The sequence below is a fragment of the Loxodonta africana genome, chromosome 4 (genome assembly GCF_030014295.1).
Source record: "Loxodonta africana isolate mLoxAfr1 chromosome 4, mLoxAfr1.hap2, whole genome shotgun sequence".
Classification (NCBI taxonomy): Eukaryota; Metazoa; Chordata; class Mammalia; order Proboscidea; family Elephantidae; genus Loxodonta; species Loxodonta africana.
Window position 1 is genome coordinate 24,881,627 of NC_087345.1, and position 24,104 is coordinate 24,905,730.

At 42.9% G+C, this 24,104-nt stretch overlaps 1 long non-coding RNA gene across 1 annotated transcript in view; it reads right to left on the minus strand.

Annotated features, from left to right (window-relative positions):
• Positions 1 to 881: 881 nt before the first annotated feature.
• The window catches only part of LOC135231172 (uncharacterized), a 29,423-nt gene continuing 6,200 nt past the window's right edge, over positions 882 to 24,104 (minus strand). The window contains exons 2-3 of the long non-coding RNA XR_010321712.1: positions 10,349 to 10,503; positions 882 to 1,216 (exon numbers count right to left, since the gene is read on the minus strand). This is a non-coding gene — a long non-coding RNA (uncharacterized LOC135231172). The remainder of the gene's footprint in view (positions 1,217 to 10,348; positions 10,504 to 24,104) is intronic.

The window sequence follows — 24,104 nt, forward strand, 5'->3', positions numbered from 1 at the left end:
TTTTTCCTTCGTCAAGGCAGGGAGGATGGCTCTAGGTGTTCACCAGGGTGTATCTCAGGCCCAAGGATTCAGCTGCTGAAGCCGGCTTGGGGGTGAGGGGGTGCGGTAAAGTATACACAAGTACTTAGCTTTGGCCAAGAGCGCCCTTCTCCTCAGGTTCCGGAGGTGTGAGTGGGCTGTGTGGCTGGCTGCTTCTTTCTGAGGAAACTGTGGCCGAACGCTAGAACCAGCCCGCCACCTCCGCTGCCGCTCCAGGAATGGTGCCTGAGGGCTCCCCACGATTCAGTTTCGGCAACTCCTCTCCACTTCTGAACGGTCTCTTCCTTCCCCTGCCCCACAGTTTGTTGTCTAAGCTTGCCTTTGATGCTTAGGGCTCCCAGCTTGTCACAAACATACTCCTTTCATTTGTGTTTTGGGGTCTTTGTTGTAAAGAGGGCTCAACAGAAGTGTCTATTCTGCCATGTTGGCTCCACCTCCCAGAGCTATTGTTGTTTTAAGTCAGAAAAAAAAAAAAAAAGGCAGTGATAGCAAGTGTTGGTGAGGATGTGGAGAAACTGGAACCCTCATGTATTGCTGGTGGGAGTATAAGACTCTGCAGCTGTTGTGGAAAACATTTGGCCGTTCCTCAAAATGTTAAACATAGAGTTACCATATGACCTAGAAATTTCACTCCTAGATACATACCCAAAAGAAATGAAAACATATATTCACTCAAAAACATGCACGCAAATGTTTATACCAGCATTATTCATAATAGCCAAAAAGTAGAAACAACCCAAATGTCTATCAACTGATAAATGATTTTTTTTTTAATGCGGTATATGCGGTATATTCATAGAATATTATTTGTCCATAAAAAGGGATGAAGTACTGATACACGCTACAACACGGATGAACCTTGAAAACATTATGCTAAGTGAAAGAAGTCAGACACAAAAAGTCACAGATTATATGTTTCCATGTATATGAAATGTCCAGTATAGGCAAATGTATAGAGATGGAATATAGATTATTGCTTGCCTACGGCTAAAGTGGAAGGGTGGAGGGGATAGATAGTGACTGCTAATAGGTACCAGATCTCTATCTGGGGTAATGAAATTGTTCTGAAATTAGATAGTGGTGATGGATGCACAACTCTATGAATATACTAAAACTTACCAAAATGTACACTTGAAACAGATGAATCTTATAGTATGCAAATTGTATCTCAGTAAAGCTGTTGAGAAAAAAAAAAGAACAGCCTCAGTGGGACCAGGACTTGGTTCTCCACAGCAGGGAGATAAGAACCAGTGTCAAAAAAAAAAAAAAAAAATGCAGTTCTTGAAGTCTAGGAGAGTAAACATTGTTCCCTCTATGTTGGACTCAATGGGGAAACCAGGCTCTGGACCCAGCCTACATTGTGAAGAGGAGAGGAGTCTACAAAACATAGAAGATAAAGGACAAGAATGTATCAGGCAGCATATTCTCACTTGAGTCATTCATACATGCTCCTGAGCAGCACAAGGCCAATGTGGAGCCAAAACTGCTGACTCTGTGGGATTCTCAACCACCACACTAGTTACAGGGAAATACAATTACACTCCAATATAATCATGGCAAAGCCTTACCTAGCAGCCCTCACTGGGTGCCAGGGACAGTTCTGGTTATCTTATTTAATCTTTACAATATCTCTATGAGGTAGATGCTACTATATCTCCATTTTAAGATGGGGAAACCAAAGAGCAGAGAGACTATATAACTTGTCTAGGGTCTCATACACTGTGCTGTGCATCAAAACTCATCTGATTTGTAGCATTTGCCAATTTCCATGGTTTATATGCCCTCACCAAGGAAATGCCCTAACTATGGCCATTTTCTGGGCCCTGGTAGCAGAGTGGTTAAATGCTTGAGTGCTAAACAAAAGGTCAGTGGTTCAAACCCACCATCCCACTCCACAGAAGAAAGATGTGGCAGTCTGCTTTTGTAAAGATTTACAACCTTAGAACCCTATGGGGCAGTCCTACTCTGTCCTATAAGGTCACTATGAGTGGAAATAGGCTTGACAGCAATGTGTTTTTCATGGCCATTTTCAACGTACCATTTCAGGAAGCAGCACATGCTCAAGACCCTATGGTACTGAAGGAAGAAGCCGAAGTGGCACTGAAGGCATTGGCGAAAAATAAGGCTCCAGGAATTGACAGAATACCAACTGAGATGTTTCAATAAACAGATGTGATGCTGGAAGCACTCACTCATCTATGCCAAGAAATTTGGAAGACAGCTACCTGGAAAACCCACTGGAAGAGATCCATATATGTGCTCATTCCAAAGAAAGGTGATTCAACAGAATGTGGATATTACTGAACAATATCATTAATATCACCTACAAGTAAAATTTTGCTGAAGACAATTCAAAAACAGTTGCAGCAGTACATAGACAGAAAATCACCAGAAATTCAAGTCGAATTCAGAAGAGGACATGGAATGAGGGTTATCATTGCTGATGTCAGATGGATCTTGGCTGAAAGCAGAGAATACCAGAAAGATTTTTACCTGTGTTTTATTGACAAAGGCATTCAACTCTGTGGATCGTAACAAATTATGGATAACATTGCAAAGAATGGAAATTCCAGAGCACTTAATTGTGCTAATGAGGAACCTGTACATAGGCCAAGAGGCAGTCATTTGAACAGAACAACAGAATACTGCATGGTTTAACATCAGGAAAGGTGTGTATCAGGGTTGTACCCTTTCACCATACTTAATCAATCTGTATACTGAACAAATAATCCGAGAATCTGGACTATATGAAGAAGAACAGGGCAACAGGATTGGAGGAAGACTCATTAGCAACCTGTGATATGCAGATGACACAACCTTGCTTGCTGAAAGTGGACTGGAAACACTTACTGATGAAGATCAAAGACTACACCTTTCAGTACAGATTACACCTCAACATAAAGAAAACAAAAATCCTCCCCACTGGACAAATAAGCAACATCATGATAAACAGAGAAAAGACTGAAGTTGTAAATATTTCATTTTCCTTGGATTCGCAATCAATGCCAATGGAAGCAGCAGTCAAGAAATCAAAAGACATATTGCATTGGGCAAATGTGCTGCAAAAGTCTTCTTTAAAGTGTTCAAAAGGAAAGATGTCACTTTGAGGACTAAGGTGCATCTGACCCAAGCCATGGTATTTTCAGTTGTGTCACATGCATGCAAAAGTTGGACAGTGAATGAGACCAAAGAAGAATTGATGCCTTTGGTTTATGGCGTTGGCAAAGAACATTGAATATACAACGGACTGCCAGAAGAAAGAACAAATCTGTCTTGGAAGAAGTACAGCCAGAATGAAGGGAAGATGGTGAGACTTCATCTCACGTACTTTGGACATGTTATCAGGAGGGATCAGTCCCTGGAGAAGGACATCATGCTCAGTAAAGTGGGAAAAAAAAAAAAAAAAAACCAAGGTCAGCAAAAAAAAAGAAAGACCCTCAATGAGATGGATTGACCCAGTGGCTACAACAATGGGCTCAAGCATTGTGAGGATGGCACAGGACCGGGCAGTGTTTCATTCTGTTGTACCCAGGGTCGCTATGAGTCAGGACTGACTCAATGGCACCTAACAACAACAACTTCAAGCTACCAATGTGATGTCACTGAACACACAATTGGGAAGAGATGAACACAAATGTGTTGCTATTATAAGCCAGCTTCAGCACAGAACAAGTAAAGGATTTTAAGCCTGGCTGACTTTTCCTAGAATCTCTTCTCCTAACCACTGAACTAAATTGCCTCCCTGTTCTATGATGCCCTGAACCTTAATTTGGGGCGCACCAGTGGGCTATATCCTTCTCCGTAGTGAGCTCTCCAAGAACAGGTACTGGATCTTTTGCAGTTCTGACTCTGCCCCAGTGCTTAGCACAGTCATAAATAAATGGATGAATGAATGAGAAAATGAATGAATAAACAATTGAAACCCCAGTACTGTAAAATGTCTTCACCAGAAAACAGAAAACCACCTAGTTGCTGGGATAATAACAGTCTGCTTGTCATTTTTCGGGTCCATTTTCTTTCTTTTCTCTCTTTTATTTCATCATCCAAATCTCCTTCCTTCTCTTTCTCCAAGGCTCTCTCCATCTGGTGTGTGGTTAAATTCCACTGCTTCTTTAGTTGCATGTTTGATGGAACTGATTTCAGCCTCAATTAAAAGGCTTCTTCTCCTTGTGTTCACCCATCTCCAACCTCCAGCAGCTCATTCAATTACAGTAGTCCCTAGGTTACAAATGCCGGATTTATGGACAACTTGTACTTGCCCTTCAATGTTATGTAATTTTGCCCTCATTTTGAAATGACTGAATCAACCCCTACTCACAATAAATTCTTCATCACAGCTGCACATGCAGCTTTCAAATCATTGAAAAGGTTTCGAGCCGTTTCCTGCGCTAAACTGAGGCTAAATGAGAACCCTATGCACATGTTCCGACTTACCTACGAATTCGACTTAAAGACATGCTTAGGAACGGATCTCATTCATAACCCAGGGACTGCCTGTAATCTAATGCTCAACTCAGTTCAAAACTTGCAGGTGATTAAACATGGAGTCCAAGGCTCTAAATGCAGAACTTTAGAACTGGAATGTACAAAGTCTAACTTCCTCATTTTAGAGATGAGAAAACTGAGATCCGCGGAGGAGATACGACTGGTTAAAAACAGAGGCAGGACTTGGACTTGAGTCTCCCGACTCCCTAGCAGTAGCAGTACTCCTAGGAAAATACTTTGGAAATCATAAATGATTTGGAAAAAATAAAACACACTTATTTGTAGCCTAACAAAAGTATCACTTGATAACCTTTATAGAACATTTTTCTAGCATGTATATAGTAGACTTAATTATTCTTCAAAAATATTAATTATCTCCCTGCCAGCTCCATAGGAAGAATGTTCTTCCCTGATCCTTGACTTTGAACTTGGTCATGTGACTTGCCTTGGTCTATGGAATCTTAGTGGATGTAACCCAAGCAAAAGCCTTGCAACATGCTCGTACAGTTGGGCTCTGTTGGGGGATCGGTCTGCCTCTATTCTTCGCATCCAGGCTGCCAAAGTAAAGGCGTTGGGCCCAGAATATTCTCTGATAAGGAGGTTGAGAATTGGGTTGCTCTCTCTCTCCCAGTGCCTTCTTCTTATCAGATAAGACTTCCCCCTGTTCTGGGCACACAGTAACTTTCTCTGTCTCTTGCACATGTGCAGGCACCATATGGCACCTGGTGAGCCCCAATTCTATATCTGTTCCTGGTGGGGAGGAATGGGGTCTCTCGACTACAGTGTGAGAGGTGAACATAGAACATCTGCCCTGACTGGCCATATATAGGGTGATCCTGTTGGCCGTGGGAGACCAGTGCCACTAGTGAAGCTAATCTTGCTCTGTCTCCCCTCTGAGTAAGTAAAGCATTTACCCATGCCCTAATAGTGTTTGTGGTCTGTGCCTTTTGTTGGTGACCTCAAACCCTGGTAGACAGACTTGCCTTTTTTCTCTGCTGCTGTCAGCACGTGAAAAGCCTCACCAAGTTTGTCAGGTAGGGAAAAAAAATCTGTTGCCGTTGAGTCGACTCCAACTCATGGTGACCCAATGTACAACAGAACAAAATGTTAGTCGCTTTATGGTCCTGCACCATCCTCACAGTTGTTGGTATGCTCAAGTCCATTGTTGTTGCCACTGTGTATTCTGAGTACCATCCAACCTAGCAAGGAGCCCTGGTGGCACAGTGGTTCTAGTGCTCTGCTGTTAACCAAAAGTCTGGCGGTTCAAACCCATCAGCAGATCCGCAGGAGAAAGATGTGGCAGTCTGCTTCTGTAAAGATTTACAGCCATGGAAACCCTATACCCATTGCCGTTGAGTCAATTCTGACTCACAGTGACCCTATAGGGCAGTCCTACTCTGTCCTATAGGGTAGCTATGTGATGATATTGATGGCAGAATGTTTGGTTTGTTTTTTTGTTTTCCAACCTAGGGGTTCATCTTCCAGCACTATACAGACATATTCTATTGTGATCCATAGGGTTTTTATTGGTTAGTTTTCAGAAGTAGATTGCCAGGCCTTTCTTCCTAGTCTGTCTTGGTCTGGAGGCTCCACTGAAACCTGTCCACCATGGGTGACCCTGCTTGTATTTGAAATACCAGTGGCATAGTTTCTAGCATCATAGCAACACACAAGCCACCACGGTATGACAAATTGACAAACAGGTGGTGGAAAACCACACTAAACCTACTCTAACCTAATTCTTAAGATCTGGCAGAGAAAATTGTATCTTCACTTCCTCTGAACTCCTCTTAGCAGGTTGTAACTTCTCCACATTTTGATTATGTTTGTATTTATCATCTATTCTGCCTGATTTTAAATTTCTGGAGAATAGGATTTGGTCTTCTTCCCCCCACTCCATTTTCCAGCCACTAAGAGCTCCTGGTTGACATAGGTGCTCCATCAGCTGCTGACTGTGTGAGCAACTGTGCAGGCAGCAGGCCCTCAAGGAAGGCACATGGAGTAGCGGAGCAAGCCTGGTAGTAAACCCTCCAAGGATCTTTCCTATGGAGCCTCTGCTTTTCTTTTCTGACTCTTCTTCTTTTTCTCTGCTTTAGCTCTGGACGTTCCTACCCATTTCCTGGCTCTCTAGCAAAGTGGGGAGTTGCTGGCTGAGAACCCAATTTCTCAGCCTTAGGCTGTGTCAACCCTGCTGAGAGGCTGCTGCTTTAAATAAATGCATCTGGGCATTTCAGACTTGCAGTTCAGACCCACCTCAATCCTTCCTACAGTTTCAGATCATTTGAACTGGCTCAAGAGGACCGACAAAGGCCCAGACTCCCACAGAGAGGCAGATAATATGCTGAAGAAGAGAGAGAAGGCCTAACTGGATGGGGGGCGAAGACACAAAAATCAATTTCAAATGGATTTGGACATAGAGTCCTGCCAGGACATTCCAGCGGTGTCTAAATACCAGCAGCAGACAAGGAGACTATGTGTTGTTCTGCAGGATCACCCCGGGCTGCCAGGACTGCCAGGGAACCTGATATCTCCAGCTCAGCCCACCCAGCACCAGCCTCTAACAATCTTCCTCCTCCACTGAGACTCTCTGGCTGCCTAAGTCACTGTAAAAAAAAAAAAAAAAAAGATTGCCATCAAGTCAATTCTGACTCAGGGCAACCCCATGTGTGTCAGAGTAGAACTGTCCTCCACAGGGTTTTCAATGGCTGACTTTTTAGAAGTAGATTGCCAGGCCTTTCTTCCAAGGTGTCCTTGGGTAGATTTGAACCTCCAATCTTTCAGGTATTTGCACCACCTAGGGATTCCTGAGTAACTGCAATGCATTACTTATTCCTCCCCAAGGAGCAAGTCTACTGCTTCCTTAAGGGGAAGTGGTTTCTTGCACTTCTTGTTTTCTGTTCATCAGGGAAAGTGAATGGAGATGCCACATTCAGGCTCAGTGCAAGTAAAACTTTCATTCATAAAGCTAAATCCATGTGAAATCTTTTTTCTCCCTCCCCAGATTTCATGCCTTGCTAGCTGCAGGCAGCTGAAAGACTGTCCCTGCTTCCATACTCCTGCATGGATGACCAAAGCATCACTGTGAGCAAGACAGCAGATGTGTTTGCTCTCCAGTGCAAACTCCAATAAATTGATAATGCCTACTGGGGCACTGCCTTAGCCAAGGCTCCATAGAAAACCACAACTGATTAGTGATGTCTGCCATGTCCCCTGAAAACAAGAATTGCAGAAAGTTGACTTTGTTTTTGTCAACTTCTAGGGGAAGATCAAGTCTCTCCACGAAAAAAATTAAAAAGGGGAAGGAATTCTTATATGGATGGGACACAGGATGGTCAACATCGAACTGCTAGAGTAGGCAGTGTAGCTTTGGTGGGAGGCTGAAGCAGAGGCAGCTTTCTTCCTGGAAATGAGTTCTTCCTCTCTTTCCTCCCTAGTAGCTAAGGAAATGAGATAACCCTCTTAGTCAGAGGATCCTGCATCTCTGAAGATGAAGAAGAACTAGGAGGAAGAAAACAAGGAATGGGTGGCTCTGGGAAAATGTGCCACGGAGATCCTCCAGGCTCATGTCCCAGCTGTCTGGTCAGAGGGAAGCCAGAGAAGAACAAGGAATAGAGCTCTGGCTAGAAATAACTTGCATTTTTAGACTTATCCAGACTTTCCCAGAATCCTAAGCAGGATGAGGTGAGGGTAGACTGGATCAGGGTTCAGAAGTTGTGGCCCCTGTCATCTCTCCTCTGTCATAACCCTGTCAATGAGGAAGGCTCTTAGTAAAAAGAAGGAGATGGACAGAAACGGGCACCTTATCTGCATTGTTAGGATGGGGGGGCAGTATTTTTAACACATCTTTCTTGTTTATGCCAATCATCCAGAAAAGCATGGTGTACAACATACAAATGAGGGAAAACTTTGTTATGTAACCAGGAATAAACTTCAGAGCCACAGTGAGTGATCAGTTGGACCTGAATTTGCAAAGGAGCTTCTGCTGTGTTTGTTGGTTGGCTTGTTCTTTGCTCTCTTAAAACAAAACAATAACAAGAAGGCTGAACTGCAGTAACTTTGATGCTATCGAATAGCTCTGACCCTGCTCCCGCAACCTCCCTGCTTGTCTGTGTGTGAGTCAAATAAAATACAAATACATTATCTGGGGTAAGGAGAAACGGAGGCATTCTCATTATCACATTAGCAGATTAGCTAGACTCCAAGACAGGCCCTCAGAAAACAGAGACAGGATGTCCACATTTCAGCAGAGAGGGAAGAGGGTCAGAAAGGTCCTGACAGGGAGGAAAGAGGGTTGGGCCACTCAGTATGGGGCCTTTTGAACAAAGGAGCCAGCAAGGAGACAATGGAAGGTGGGCTTGGTGAGGAAGGGACGAAACGGCCAAGAGTCCTGAAAGCAAAAGTCCAGACATGCCAGAGTCAGAAGGCACCTATGCCTTCATCTTCTCTAGAATCTCCAGTAACCCAAGTCCCCAGCTTCTGTCTACCACGTCCCCATGAAACTCATTGCTATTAAAATTAACCACTCTCAAGTGGCAGGAGCCCTGGTGGTGCAGTGGTTAAGAGCTATAGCTGTTTACCAAAAGGTCACCAGTTCAAATCCACCAGCACCTCCTTGAAAACCCTATGGGGCAGTTCTACTCCATCCTATAGGGTCGTTATGAGTTGGAATCGACTTAAGGGCAAGGGGGTTGGTTTTTTGGTAAGAACATGTTAGCTTGCTGTTTCTTCATCCTTATTCCAAAAATAAAAACAGTTGCAATTGAGCCTATCCGGGCTCATGGCAACCCCATGTGTGTCAGAGTTGGACTGTGCTCCGTGGGGTTTTCAGTGGCTGATTTTTTAGAAGTAGATCCCCAGGCCTTTCTTCCAAGGCACCTCTATCTATATGTACACACACACACACATGAGGAGAATCTGACACAGTGAGATCCCATAAGAAGGCCTATTGGAGTAGCTAGTTTCAACCTGGGGCATTTAGGCTTGGATAAACTCCCAGGAGTTCTGATGGGAACTTTGCTGAGAATTGTCTTAAGGTTTTGACAGGATTTTATTTTCCTTCCACAAGGTATTTCCTACCTTATGAAGGGAAAAAATCCTTAGCTTCTGTACTGAGAAACTTAACACCAAAAAAGCAAGGCCTTTCACATGTCAAAGACGGTAAAATCCAGCAGTCCTTACTCAGGAGGTATCTCAGCTCTCTGGTCAGTCAGTCAGCAGGGTTTATTGACCGAGGCTCTCGCTCCACACCATGCTGAGCAAGGCATGTACACAGAAGCAGAAGGCTTAGACCTCAAGGGCGACAAGTCAATTCCCTTCATTCAACCAAAATGCATTGAATCCTTTCTATAATTAAGCCCATTGTGCTTTTCTAAGGGAAATGAGAAGCTGTATTAGAAGAGAGCCCTGTTTTCAGGAATATACACACAATGTTGTTGTTGTTAAGTGACATAGAGCCTATTTCGACTCAGCGGTCCCATGTAACAGAATAGAACTGCCCCGTATGGTTTTCTAGGCTCTAATCTTTATGGGAAAGCCACCGGCAGGCTCCAATAGCCCATATTTCGGTTAGCAACTCAGTACTTAACCATTGTACCATCAGGGCTCCTATACACACAATAAACTATAAGAAATGGAAGAAAGTGGCTGGAATTATAAGAAAGAATTAGAGAGTGCCGGGCTATGAGTAAAAGGGGAACAAACGTCTAGCTGAAGTAACCAAAAGACTCCATGGAGGAGACGGCAGTTGAGACAGGTATGGAAGAAGTGACTCCTAGGAGTGGGGTCCTCTCAGAAAATGAGGCAGTAAGGTGAAATGGTTACTTACATGAGCTGTGGAGCCAGGATGCCCAGGTTCCAATCCTCCAGTCTCTATCACATAACAGCTATATGAGATCCTTGAAAAAGTTACTTGTGTTTCTAACTCCTGGTTTTCTCATCTGCGAATTGTGGCCAATGGTAATATCTGTCTCTCAGGGATAGCTGAAAGGATTAAAGGACATAGTCAGTGCAAATCTCTTGGCAGAGGGCCTGGCACATAGAAAGTACTCAAATGTTTACTCCATAATTAGTGTTAGGAAAGATGAAGATTTGTGGCTATTGGGTACACCAGGCTGGTAAAGGGGGTAAATAAGATCTACGCAAGTAGGAAGGGTAATCCAGGCAGAAGAAACAGCATGAGCAAAGGCCATCCTAGTCACACAAGGTGTGTGTGGGTTGGGAGGTAGTATAAGTGATCCTCAGTGGATTTACAGAGTGTGAGACAGAGAAAGGGGGGAGATAAGGCAGGAAGAATAGACAAAACTGAGATCACTGAGGGCTTTCTCTGCCATGCGATGGAGTTCAGAGTCCATAACAATAATTACAATATTGACATGAACAATAATAGTCTAATATTTATTTTATGATTTATATGTGCCAGTGTCTAAGCGCTTTACATTCATTTTCTTTTTAATCCTTGTGACATCTCTATGAGGCAGGTAGTACGCTTAGTCCCACTTTACAGATGAGGAAACTGAGGGTCAATAAGTTATGTAACTTGTCCAACCCAAACCAAACCAAACCCATTGCCGTCAATTCCAACTCACAGTAACTCTATAGGACAGAGTAGAACTGCCCCATAGCGTTTCCAACGAGAGACTGGTGGATTTGGACTGCTTACCTTTCGGTTAGCAGCCAAGCTCTTAACCACTGCACCACCAGGGCTCCAACTTGTCCAAGAACATATAAATATTAGAACCGGGAAGAGGACTCACTGTGTGTCTGACCCTGTGCTGGTCCCACTGTAACAAGTTTCAAACAAGGGAGTGACATGGCCAGATTTGTCTTTTAAATATTGCACCGGGGCTGCCCCCACCCTCTCCTACCTACTACTCTGGCCATCTGGATCCAGTGGCATCACTAGCGGGGTGTGGGGGGCATGGACTGTACCCTCTGACCCTGTCAGAGGGAGTGATACCAAAATGACACCCATGGCCTGTGGCAGTGGCGTTGGGTGAACCCACACTGCTAGGTGAGGGGCCACCAAGGCAGTGGCGTCACTAAGGTTGGTGTCACCCATCACCCAGTGAGGTAACTCATCGCTATCCCTACCCCCTCACCCCCATCCCCCACTCCCCACCCCTGAAGAGGCAGGCCCCTGAGGAAACAGTATACAAGGGCAACAGCTCTAGTTGTCTGATGTCAGAAATTCACAAACGGAGCAGCCTATGAGTATACACTCCGGAGCAACAGCCAAAATAGTTCCAATGGTAGGAATGTTACAGATTAAACTGCGTCCCCCCAAAATATGTTTTGGAATAGTAACTCCCATCAAACCCAAACCCATTGCTGTCTATTCCGACTCCTATTGACCCTATAGGACATAGCAGACTTGCTTCACAGGGTTACCAAGCCTATAACTCTTTACAGAAGCAGGCTGCCACATCTTTCTCCTGAAGCGTGGCTGATGGGTTTCAACCGTGAATCTTTCAATTAGCAGCCTTGCACTTAACCACTGCCCTCTGGATATAATCCTGTTTAGAGATAGGGATCTTTGTTATGTTAATTTGATCACACCTGAGTGGTGTTGCTGCTGTTGTTAGTTGCCTTCCAGCCGACTACAACTCTCAGCAACCCCATGTGTTGCAGGGTAGAACTGTGCTCCATGGGGGTTTTCAAGAAGACAAAGTAAAGTATAATAATGAACTGTGCAAAGACCTGGAGTTAGAAAACCAAAAGTTAAGAACATACTTGGGATTTCTCAAGCTGAAAGAACTGAAGAAAAAATTCAGGCCTCGAGGTGTAATTTTGAAGGATTCTATGGGCAAAATATTAAACAATACAGGAAGCTTCAAAAGAAGATGGAAGGAATACACAGAGTCACTGTACCAAAATGACTAGGTCAATGTTTAACCTCTTCAGAAGGTAGCATATGATCAAGAACCGATGGTACTGAAGGAAGAAGTCCAAGCTGCGCTGAAGGAATTAGCGAAAAACCAGGCTCCAGAAACTGAAGGAACACCAATTGAGATGTTTCAACAAATGGATGCAATGCTGGAAGCACTCATTCATCTATGACAAAAAATTTGGAAGACAGCTACTTGGCCAACTGACTGGAAAAGAACCATATATGTGCCCATTCCAAAGAAAGGTGATTCAATAGAAAGCAGAAACTATCAAACAATATCATTAATATCACACGCAAGTAAAATTCTGCCGAATTCAGAAACAGTTACAGCAGTACATTGACAAAGAACTGTCAGAAATTCAAACCAAATTCAGAAGAGGGCTTGGAATGAGGAATATCATTGCTGATGTCAGATGGATCTTGGCTGAAAGCAGAGAAGACCAAAAAAACATTTACCTGTGTTTCATTGAATATGCAAAGGCATTCAACTGTATGGATCATAACAAATCATGAATAACATTGACAACAATGGGAATTTCAGAACACTTAATTTGTGCTCATGAGGAACGTGTACCTAGGCCAAGAGGCAGTCGTTCAAACAGAACAAGGGGATACTGCATGGTTTAAAATCAAGAAAGGTGTCTGTCAGGGCTGTATCCTTTCACCATACTTATTCAATCTGTATGACGAGAAAATAATCCAAGAAGCTAAACTACATGAAGAAGAATGTGGCATCAAGATTGGAGGAAGATTCATTAACAACCTGCAATACGCAGATGACACAACCTTGCTTGCTAAAAGCTAAAAGAGCTTGAAGCACTTACTGATGAATATCAAAGACCACAGCCTTCAGTATGGATTATATACCTCAACACACACACACACAAAAAAAAATCCTCACAATTGGACCAATAAGCAACATTATGATAAACAGAGAAAATGTGAAGTTGTCAAGGATTTCATTTTCCTTGGATCCACAATGGAAGCAGCAGTCAAGAAATCAAACGACATATTGCATTGGGCAAATCTGCTGCAAAAAGCTTCTTTAAAGCGTCCAAAAGCAATATTGTCACTTTGAGGACTAAGGTGTGCCTGATCTAAACCATGCATGGTATTTTTAGTCAACTCATATGCTTGGGAAAGCTGGACAATGAATAAGGAAAACCAAAGAATTGATGCCTTTGAATTATGGTGTTGGTGAAGAATATTGAATATACCACGGACGCCAGAAGAACAAAAATTCTGTATTGGAAGATACAGCCAGAAAGCTCCTTAGAAGCAAGGATGGCGAGACTTTGTCTCACATACTTTGGACATGTTATCAGGAGTGACCAGTCCTTAGAGAAGGACATCATGCTTAGTAAAGCAGAGGTTCAGTGAAAAAGAGGAAGACCCTCAATGAGATGGGTTGACACAGTGGCTGCAACAATGGGCTCAAACATAATGATTGTGAGGATGGCACAGCAACGGGCAGTGTTTCATTCAGTTGCATCACCAGGGCTTGTTCTCCCTCTGTATGTGTATGTGTGTGTATGTGTCTGTGCGCGTCTGTGTGTGTCTGTGTCTGTGCATACGGAGCCCTTGTGGTGCAGTGGCTAAGACCTATGGCTCTTACATAGATTTTATATATATTTATTTATATGTATGTGTATATATATACACACATATACACATACACAATGTATATATATGTACACACACACATATACATAGAAAGAGAGGGAGCGAGCTTCTCAAATGCTCTTTGTGTAGGTTTCCACATATTACTGGTTCTCTAATTAACTGATGGAAGCTCCTGGGTGGTGCAAATGGTTAACATGCTCAGCTGCTAACCAAAATGTTGGAGGTTCAAGTTCACTCAGAAGACCCTTGGAAGAAAGGCCTGGCAATCTACATCTGATAAATCAGCCATTGAAAAACTTATGGAGTATACATGTGGTCACCATGAGTCAAGTCAGAATTCACTTGATGGCAACTAGTTAATTAATGCGCTGAATAAAATCTTTGGCCTGTTATTTTTGTACTTCCATGAGTTTTTGTTTTTTTTTTTAAGAAACATGTTTTTTTAACTTTTCAAAATGGTGCTTTAACACCATGCCCAGGGAAAAGGCTTTCTCCAGGTGAGCTACCCAGACCTCTAAGGAAGTCAGGTTAGTGATTCCTGGCTGAACAACAACATCCCAGCAATACCTTCTGAACTTGAGTTGGCCACTGAGCAGCCCTAGACTTGGCGTCCTGCCTCTGGCACAGCCAGCCTCAGGTGCTTTGGTACTTCACTCCATAGATAGGGATGCAGAGCCACTGAGGAGCTTTCCTTCTCTGCCTACAAATGAAAGCCCATGTCAAAAACGAAGCTGGGCCAGCCCCCTGGGGCTTAGCAATTATTTGGCAAAGTGCAGAGATACCATTCTGTGCAAATCTCCTCACATTGTTCTACAGGGATCCAAATGGTCCCAGATGGGATATTCCAGAGATAAGAGATGGGAAAAGGACAGAGTACCTGGGGTGCCACCTCTCCCACCACCTAAATCCCAGTCATTCCCACTCCCCAACTCCCAGCCACTCAGAACAAATGTGCCTCATCTCACCTTCTCATTCTTCTCCTTCCTGGCAAAAGCTAGAATTACAATTTTGTCTTTCTCCCTCCTTCAGAATCCTGGTGGAAATCCCCTCTTTCTGGCGTCAGGATAAAACCTTAGTGCTCCCAGTAGAGCTTCTGGTAATAAGCTGTCTTTGAGTGCTACCATTGTACCAACCAGAGGTAGGAGCCCTGGTGGTGCAACGGTGAAGAGCTTGGTTGGTGAACTGCTTCTGCGAAGATCGTTGTTGTTGTTTTTAGGTGCCATCGAGTTGGTTCTGACTCACAGCAACCCCGTGGACACCTAAATGAAACACTGTTCAGTCCTGCTATCCTCACAATCATTGCTATGTTTGACCCATTGTCGCAGCCACAGCGTCAGTCCATCTCGTTGAGGGTCTTCCTCTTTTTCGCTAACCCTCTCTTCTAAGGAGCATTCTGGCTGAACCTCTTCCAAGATGGATTTTTTCATTCCTCTGGCGGTCCATGGTATATTTGATACTCTTCGCCAACACCATAATTCAAATGCATCTCTTCTTCTTTGATCTTCCTTAGGAAACCCTGTGGGGCAGTTCTACTCTGTCACTTAGGGTCACTATGAGTTAAAATCTACTCAACAGCACCTGACAACACCACCCAGTGGTAATGATTAAAGGGGAATCCCAGCCTTCAATCTACTTCTAACCAGTGTCTCCTACTTCCCCTCTCTTGCTTCCACCCTCTCCCCAGACTCCTTCTTGATTAAGGGATGTCTTAGTCATCTAGGGCTGCTATAACAGAAATACCAAATGTGAATGGCTTTAACAAAGAGAAATTTATTTTCCCTCAGTAAAGGAAGCTAAAAGTCCAAATTCAGGGCTTCAGCCCCAGGGGAAAGGTATTCTCTCTCTTTTGGCCTTCTCATCAATGTTCTCCCGGAATAGGAGCTTCTGTGCTCAGAAACCCTGGGTCTAAAGACACACTCTGCTCCCAGTGCTGTTTTCGTGGAGGTATGAGGTCCCCCTGTCTCTCTGCTCCCTTCTCTCTTTTATATCTCAAGAGATTGCTTCAAGACACAGTCCAATCTTGTAGGTTGAGTCCTGCCTTACTAATACAACTGCCGCCCATCCTCCCTCATTAACGTCATAGAGGCAGGATTTACCACATACAGGAAAATCACACTATAGCGGGAATCACGGCCCAGCCCAATTGATAGACACATTTTGGGGGGGAACATAATTTAATCCATGACAAAAGAGAAAATGTTTGATCAACCTAAAAGATAAAAAGAGCCATCTTACCTTCCCAAAAACCCACTGCCATCACATCTTACCTTAGCCTTAATAAATAAATTCATTCATTCAACATATTTATTGAGGATCCATTTATCTTTTGCACACATCACAGGCTACAAGCGCCATAGTTCAGAGTCACCATGGGTCGTTTTTACATTTATACAGTTAGCTCATGTTTCACCAAGTTTTCCTCTCAGGGTCCTGGTGGTTTACTTATTTACAAAACACACCACCTTGTGCATTACAGCCAGTGAGATCAGCCTCTTCAGAGAGTGTAATATCATTTATTTTGCTTTAATTGATTGTTGCTGTCTTGACTGTTTTGTTTGGGTTTTTTTTGTACTAAAATTTGAATTATTTAAAAATGTAGTTTCATAATTTTTAATGAGAAAACAGAGTCTTATTTGTGCTTTGTGTATTAGATTAATGAGCAGGCTAGGTTTACAATTAAAGTAACTGTGTCCATCTTAATGAGATTTTGTGGAGTTTTTTGTTGTTGTTGCTGTTGTTTTTTATTCAGCAAACCAAAAACCAAACCCACTGCTATCAAGTCGATTCTGACTCACAGTGACCCTATAAGGAAGAGTAGAATTGTCCCATAGGGTTTCCAAGGCTGTAAATCTTTATGGAAGCTGACTGTCACATCTTTCTCCCTTGGAGCAGTTGGTGGTTTCCAACCACGGACCTTTCAGTTAGCAGCCAAATGTTTTTACCACAGTGCCATCAAGGCTCTTTTATTCAGCAGAATGGGGGTTAGTTTGAGGGCTTGAGATGTAAAAGATTTTCCTCCTGAAATTAATAATATGTTTCAATTTAGGAGGATTTTCTCTATCATAAGGGATTTTCAGCCAGAATGCTCGGATTCAAGGATAGAGAGACTTCATCTCACAGTACTTTGGACATGTTATCAGGAGGGACCAGTCCCTGGAGAATGACATCATGCTTGATAAAGCAGATGGTCATCAAAAAATAGGAAAACCCTCAACAAGGTGGATTGACACAGTGGCTGCAACAATGGGCTCAAACATAGCAACAATTGTGAGGATGGCGCAGGACCAGACGGTGTTTCATTCTATTGTACACAAGGTCACTATGAGTGAGAACTGACTTGATAAGACCTAACAACAACAAGGAATTTTCAAGGAAACCTGGTGGCAAAATAGTTAAGCACTCGGCTACTAACTGAAAGGCTGGCAGTTCTAACCCGCTGACCCCTTCTGCAGGAGTAAGACCAGGCAATCTGCTTCTGTAAAGATTATAACCTAGGAAACCCTATGAGGAAGTTCTACCCTGTCGCATGGGGTCACTATGAATAGGAATTGACTCAGCAGAGCCCAACAACCATAACAAGGGATTTTCAGGAAAGTATTACCTTTATAAGGTGGAGAACTATATGGCCTGCCAGAAGGTCTCAGTAAGGGCAGCATCAGGTCAGGTCCACTGAGGTCTGTCCCACCATTACGGGCAGGGTTAAGACCAACTGTTCTCCCCACTTCACACTGAAGATGCCAAGTTAAATCTCAAAATTTGAGGCATGAATTTGTGCCTTGTCAGCCATGACTCCATCTCTCTCACTAGGCTCCCAGGAGCAAGAATAGGGCCTATTACACTGGATCTTTCCAAGCACTTTACACAATGTCAGTAAATGCCTCTATTTTCCTTCAAAAGAAGGAGAGAAGAAGTTACAGCTATGGATGCAAATGTAGATAAGAATGACACAAATATTTATGAAAGGAAAAAAGACTAAAGGAATCAAATCAAAATATTGGCAACGGGTTTCTCTGTGTAAGAGGACTGCACATGATTTTTTTTTTTCACTTTCAGTGTTTTTATTTTTTTTTGCTTTTCAATATTTTCTACATTGAACATTCATTCATACATGTTTTTGCACACTTACCACATACAATGGTACAAGTACCTATGGGACAAGTACAAAGACAAATTGCCCTGTACAACCTCAAGGTCATGGTCCCATCATGTGCATCAGACTTATATATTTGGTCTGACAGTTTCCCTGCAGATGGAAGCATAGTGTCTTAAAAAGGGGATGCCTTTTTTAAATTCACACAAACCCATCAAATGGGGTAGCAGTGGCCTTGAACAATTACCATACAATGTGATGAGTGCATTAATGAGGAGACGCAAGGTATTATGTGTACACACCTGAGGGCAGTCTCTAAGAGTAATGGAAGGCTTTCCATAGGAAGTGATATCTAAACCAAACCCAAAAGGCAAGAATAGCTATTGCTTTTGTAACCAGGATAAAACAAGGGCTTAAGAAATTAGTACCACTCCACTGGTCTCACACCTTTGGGAGCAAGGGAGAATGAAGAAAAATAAAGATACAAGGTAAAGATTAGTCCAAAGGACTAAAGGACCACAACTACCATAGCCTCTACCAGGCTGAGTCCAATACAACTAGATGGTACCCAGCTACCACCACCGACTGCTCTAACAGGGATCATGATAGAGGGCCCTAGATAGAGCTGGAGAAAAATGTAGGAAAAAATCCTAACTTACAAAAAAAAAAAAGGCCAGACTTACTGGCCTGACAGAGACTGCAGAAACCCCAAGAGTATGGGCCCCAGACACTCTTTTAGCTCAGTAATGAAGTCACTCCTGAGTGACACCCTTCATCCAAAGATTAGGCAGGCCCATAAAACAAAACAAGACTAAAGGGGCACACCAGCCCAGGGACAAGGACTAGAAGGCAGGAGGGGACAGGAAAGCTGGTATCAGGGAACCCAAGGTCGAGAATGGAGAGTGTTGACATGTCGTGGGGTTGTTAACCAATGTCATAAAACAATATGTGTACTAACTGTTTAATGAGAAGCTAGTTTGTTCTGTTAACTTTCATCTAAAGTACCAAAAAAAATTAGTATCAGCTGTTATTGGATGATCAGCTATTGAATGCTGAATGAATGAATATATGAACAAATGAATAGAAGATTATTTAAAAAGGCAGAAAGAAAGATCAAAAGATAGGCCTAGTCTATCACCAATTCAGGGACGAATCACAAGTGGAAAAAAAATTACCTGACTCTCAGCCCAGAGCTTGTTTCTTTAGGAACAAGCAGCATCAGCACCAATCAACATCACCTGGAAACCTGTTAGAAATGCGGAATCTCAAGTCCCACACCAGACCCACTGAATCAGAATCAGCATTTTAACCAAAACTAGTATGTTAACACAGACGAGTTTTGTGGATATTGAAATTTGAGAAGTGGAGCCTTGGTGGCATAGTGGTTAACCAGAAAGTCACAGTTAAAATCCACCAACTGCTCTTTGGAAACCCTATGGGGCAGTTCTACTCTGTCCTATAAGGTCACTATGAATTGGAATAGACTCAATGGCAACAGGTTTTGGCTTTTGTTTTTGGGCTTTAGGCCTGTGATTCACAATCTCAATGCAAAATAGAATCACCTGGGAGCTTTCAAGGGGTTGAAACTCATCCCTGAGTTTTCAAGGGGTTAGGACTATATAGGAAGAGAAGATTAAGCCAAGATCTGAAGGGAAAGTTGGACATAAAATGTGTGCAGGTGAAGAGAAGGGAATGGACAACGGTTTAGGGCAGAAGGAACAATTGTGTGAACACCCCGAGGTGGGAGGGAACAAGGCAAGTTTGAGGAACAGAAGCAAAATCAGTGTGGCTGGCACAGCGCTCCTGAGGGAAAGTGCACCAAAAGTGGGGGGGGCAAAACATGCTGGGTTCTTCACACCTTGCTCAGAGTTTGGAATTCAATCAAAGGCCACACTAAAAATACTAAAAGGTTTTAAGCCAAGGGTTGGGAAAATATAGCCCTCAATCCAAATTCAGCCAGCCACCTACTTTTATAAATAAAGTTTTATTGGAACACAACAACATCCATTCACTTATGTTATATATTATCTGTGGCTTCTTTCATGCTACAATGGCAAAGTTGAGTAGCTGTGACAGAGACTCCATGGCCTGCAACGTCTAAAATACTCTCTGACCCTTTACAGGAAAAGTTGCCAGCCTCTGTTTTAAGCTAATGGGTTACATGATCAGACTTGCATTCTACCCAGTTTCCTCCTGCTAGTCGAGGATGTGCTGATGTAGGGACAAGATCCATTGCCCTTTTTCCCTTCCTTTCCACACCACTAGAGCTACGGAACAGGTAAATCAGATCCTACAGGGGCTGTGTTTACCATTTTAATTAATAATAAAGGGCACTTGGGGGAATAAAATGAAACATAAACATGGTTTTTTGTTTTGTTTGTTCTTTCTTTGGTCTATCAGAAAAAGTGGTGGCAATTACAGGATTAGTAGTTAAAAGACGAAAAATAAAACAATAAAAAAGAAAACCACTCCTCCAGACCTGACATCTGAGTGTACTGCGACCTTCTCCCCACAGAAGATCTATGGGGTAGCACAAAACAGAAGACGTTCTTACGTGATCAATAGGAAGGAAGTCATGAAGATGTGTAAAGACTACAACTGGTCCCAAAATACAGTTGCTTAGGTCCTTTTTGGGTTTACGTAGGGGTGGTATTTGTTAAGAAAACAGTTTTTATTCCCTAAGTTTGGTTGGGGGCAGGGAGGGTGAGAGAGAAAACGTGAAGCCAAAGGGAGTTGTTTCTTCAGGACACATGGCAGAGACCCAAAGAACAAAGTTGTCTACAAACTCTCAAATCAGTGTGAGACTTGAAAGAGAACTATGTGCTGGCAACATGGACTGGCCCGCCTTGCCAGAGCAGAATTGAAACCATACCTCTACCTCATGCAGACATCACCCACTGGAAGGATGTTCTTATAAACCCCAGCCTTGAAGCCTATCTCCCCTGCAACCCCCTCCCTGATCCCCTTCGCTTTCACTCCCCAAACCAGAGGAACTTAATAAAAACAGAAGGAACGCAGCTCTCCAGAGCTTCCCTGAGCTGAAAGAAGGGGGGAAAACAAAAACACCCACAGGCTCCAGGGGACTTTGCCATTGTGGCCCATTTAATCCAGGCCACACTGCGTGATGTGAAGGTTGAGGATGTTGGGGGTAGACCCCACAGGGCTTGCAGCAGCAGGAGACCCCAGATCGAGCTGCTCTTTACCTGAGCTACTTTTCCCAGTTCCTAGCCAAGGAATTCCAGGTTGATTTATGAAAATCTGACCTCAATCCAGAGAAACTCCCAAATTAGCCCAGAGGGAACACAAATAACTACTTCTGCATTGCATTGGAAACCAAGGATGAATCACAGCTACAGAAGTAGAGAATGGAGTTTTCTGTTTTGGGACAGATACCACTGTCTCCATTGGGAGGTTTTGAACTTGATATTCAAGGTCCTCCAGATTTTGACCCAACCCTCCCAACTTTCTGCCCTACCACTCCCTACATGAACCCTCTGACCCCGTAAGACAGATCTAGATTTTGCCTTCACACATGCCATGTCTACCTCGGCTCCCAGCATTGCTCCAGCCAGAATGTTCTTCACCCTCCTCTGCTCCCTCCACATCCAGGAAAACACTACAGTAAAAGGTAGGAAATGTCGAATGGACTTCTAAAGAGGAAGAGTCCTTTGGCTAAGACAGAACAATTTTCAAGCCACCGGGTGACAAGTAATTTCATTTGGTAAATGCAGCAGGGTGGTATTTTTCCAAAGAATTTTTGCCTGTATGTTATCTCAAAAGGAACGTGCTGTTAAGTCTTTTTCTGAGTCCACTGATATTGGTACAGATTAGTGGTTCGTTTTTATTGTTTTTATTTTTATATATTCTAAACTTATCTTCTTACTTGTAATAAATATCATTCTGCCACAAAGACACTAAAAGAAGAGGGTTATTCCTAAAATGTAGCTATGAAGTCAAGATTGAGGACTATATTTTGTTCACTCTAGGGTTAAAGGATAAATTAACTTACTACATGAAAATTAAATGTTAGCTGGGAAGATTCAAGTGATTAAGCTATTTGGATTCTTTCCATCAAAAAAAGGAAAATGAGTCCAAAAAATTGCTCTGCCAACTAAATATATATTTGTCTGACTGAACTGTCTATAAAGTTAGCATTCAGCCTGGAGTTCTGCTTCAAGTTCAGTTGAGGAAAACTAAAATAAATTTATAATATTAGCCTTAAATCAGCAATAATTAATATTACTTTGAGTCTAACACTTCTTTAGTAATTTGTAGGCATTGCTCCCTCCATCTTGAAATGTGCTCTTCTATTGGCTTCCATTGGACCACATTCTCCTGGTATTCCTTCTACCACTCTGGCCTCTTCTTCTCATTCTACTTTGTAGGCTCATCCACCTCTGCCTAGCCATTAAATGGTAGAGTCCTTCAAGACTTTGCCCTTAACCCTCTTTCCTTCTCCCTCTATATTCTCTCTTGAGGCAATCACATCTATGCTCCAGGGTTTGGTGACATCTCTAAATTGATAGGACCCAAATGTGTATCTAAGCTCTATGGCCTCTCTCTGAGTTCCAGACAAGTACCTACAACTGACAATGTTACATCTCAGAAGCACCTAAACTCAACAGATCCCTGACTGAATTCAACATCTTATCCTCTCAAACCTACCTGCCCCCTACCCACCCACCCCCCCACCAACGTCTTGTGTCTCCAACTCGGTGGACAGTACCAGTATCCATCCAGTTCCATACACTAACTGCCTGGATATCATCAATGACAACTCCCTCTACTTTGCCCCCATAATCAATCACTCACCAAATCCAGGCAAGTTTATATCCTAAATATCTCAAGTCCATCTATTTATTTCTATTTTTCCTGCCACCACCTTAGTCCAAGCTGCCCTCAGCTCTCACCTGTACTATTGCAGTAGCCTCCTAACCAATTTCCCTGGTGCAAGTCTTGCCCTCTACAGTGTATTCTCAGCCCAGCTGCTACAGTGATTTTCTTTAAATATAATCAAGAAACATCATGGCCTTGCTAAAACCCTTCACTCTCCTCACATGGCCCAGCTCTCGTCTTGGCTTATAAGACTCTCCCATCACCTGGCCCCCACGTACTTTTTCAGCCTTATCTTATACCATTCTGCCCCTAGATCTTGAGCTCAGCCACAGTGTTGTTTTTCAGAAATCCCTGTAATGTAACAGTGAAGATCAGGACCTCTGAAGTCAAACACCTGCATTTGAATCCTGGTTTGGTGTGTGTGACTTTGAGCAATTTACTTAATCTGTATGTATGTGTGTGGGGAAGGGGGGGTATATTTGTGTCCATTTCCTCATCTGGAAAATGGTAATAATAATTCACACTTTACAGAACTATTGTAAGTATTAAATGACCTGATTAAATCGTTTAGCATAGCATCAGGCATATTCCCAAATAGCAACATCATCTTCTTCTTCGAACAACCTTGCCCTCTCCCATCACAAGAAATTGTTCACGCTAGCCCTCTATCCACACCCTTCACTTGATTCATTCCTCTTCATCCTTCAGACATTATCTCCAATTCCTTCAGGGAAGCCTACCCTAGTCATCAGCCTAGCTTATGGGCTCCTATTAGAGAATTGCAGGGTCCCCTTCATTCCTAGCTCTAACCAGTCTGTGAGTATCTGAAGCAATCCCTTATCCAATAGTGAAACATCCAAACACTGGAATTCCTTCTAATGGATTTTGTTTTCATATAATGATCCTGCATTCTTTAATGCTACTGATAAACACTTGGAGAAAAATGTTCAAAGTGCATGACACCTTGGAATGGAATGGAGTGATTTGCTAGGCAAATTGGTGATGTTGTATCAACTCACTCCCTATAATGTGAACAGATGGTGTGGGTCATAACTGACAGATCAAAAATGACACTGTCAGAAGTATTTCACCATGACAATTTCACAATGGACTACAGATAATTACTAATGAAAGAGAGACACTACA